The sequence below is a fragment of the Manihot esculenta genome, chromosome 18 (assembly GCF_001659605.2).
Source record: "Manihot esculenta cultivar AM560-2 chromosome 18, M.esculenta_v8, whole genome shotgun sequence".
Taxonomy (NCBI): Eukaryota; Viridiplantae; Streptophyta; class Magnoliopsida; order Malpighiales; family Euphorbiaceae; genus Manihot; species Manihot esculenta.
Window position 1 is genome coordinate 26507829 of NC_035178.2, and position 2094 is coordinate 26509922.

The window sequence follows — 2094 nt, forward strand, 5'->3', positions numbered from 1 at the left end:
GCATGTTAATTTACAAAATAAATTTAAAGAGAGAAACTGCAAGAGTTTTCCCTGCTTATCAGTATTATCCCTATGATAAAATCTCAATATTTACTCAATTCATAATATTAAATCTATAAATAGAACATATTAACTTAAAGTAGTAAACACATTTGTATATATTTGTACTATTTTCAATATTCATTTACAGACTCTTGGTAGACTACTAATGTACATGCCAAACATAAACAACCTCTGTACAAAACTTGTGAATAATTGGTTATGATAATGTCTCCGTGCTGATGCAGAACCAGACCTCTTGATTGTTGCTTCCTTTATCTATTACCTGCACATGGAAAAGTCCAATGCACTGAACTTATATCTAGTGGGTGAATAACAATATATATATATTCATTCAAGTATAATAGGAATACTCATGACAGTTACAACAAAATTATTTTATAAAAACGAGTGAAAATTTTATGTGTTAGTAGGTGAAAAGTGAGAAAATTAAGTCATATAGTTGTATAACTGTGAGGTCATTCATATTATGGTAACCATTTTGTGTGCATGCTTATAAGGTATTAACAAGTCATATAATTAAATCTTAGCCCCTATAAACTCTTCACAGAATCAACTAGCTAGATAAGGGAAAACTGTTATCTGTATAGCACAAAGTGTCAAAATGTATGGTCAGGGGGCCGAATGTTGTGCCTGTATGGGTCAAAAGCCGAGAAACTGTATGACACATAGTGTGTCAAAAATATCATATCATGTAGCCCATTGGGACACAGTACTACTAAACTGTATATGGTATGTCATACTCTTATTCTGTCTATGACTCCCACCGAGATTTACTAGGGTCAAGAATGCATATTTACATGTTAAATATTTATTTGTACTAAAATTATTTATTTAGATGCTTAACATGTTGAAACAAGCAAATATGTTGAACTACTTATTCATAAGCAAACACGTCTATAAAACGAGTCCTTAAAGGCATACATATGTGTATAATAGACCATAATTAGTCATGAACATAATATTCAGTCATGAATATATTACTATTTCATTAAGAACATGTGTGTAAATTTTTAGTATATTAAGAACATGAATATACATTTGCATACAGATTCAAGCTTAACTTTCTTGTACAAAGTTTAAATTATACTTCTCAGGGTTCATTTGACACTGGTCTTAATTCATTTTAATGAGTAAATCATTGGTTATGGTTTAAGTGATACAGACTGTTCCGGATGCACAATTCCTTGCGACCAGTTTAGGTTTACTAGCAATTTACATACAATTAGCTACATATTCAGAATTTGGTCACTTCAGAAAAGTTTTAAATTTTTTTCTTAGCTTTAATTTGGTACATTTTAGGCTTAATTTCAATAATTACATAATAATTTATGAGGATTCCAACACAGACTATCCTATTGGAATCTATTGTGCCAGTTTTGTGTTTTTAGCACCCATGTTATATCTATTTGCTTTAAGCCTTCCAATCATCATTTCAAAATTTATATTACAAATCCATACAATTAAAAGAACATCTCTAGCAATCAAAACTAATTCCTAATTTTATATATTCATGAGAAAATCAAAGGAAAAACAAAACTTCATACAAACACCAAACCTTTTGCACAATTCTTTTCAAAAGCTTTAGGTACACCTTAGTTACTCTTTTTCCTTGCCTTTTCCCTTTGATGTACCTTCCTCTTTTTGAATTTGTTCTTTACAAAGAATAAGAAAAACATGAGTTTTAATTCATTTAACAACATATAATTGAATGAAAATATTAAAGAATATGTTTGCCTAACCTAATTTTCAATTTTTATCACTTACCACTTAAGCACCTAAACTTCTCTCCTTCTTTCCTCCTTTTCTATGGTTCCTTCGTTGGTTATTTCACTTAGAAAAGGATTTTTCATGGATGGAGATTTTGTCTTTATGGAGAAATATGGTGGAAATAGAAGAAAAGAAGAAAACTTACTTTGTCTTTTCTGTTTGGTGTAGGTACGGATAGCATGGAGAAATGGAAGACAACCTTTTTCTTTCATGCTTAGTCATGTCTTCATGTATAGTTAGGTGACACATGGTGAGTTTGGGTAA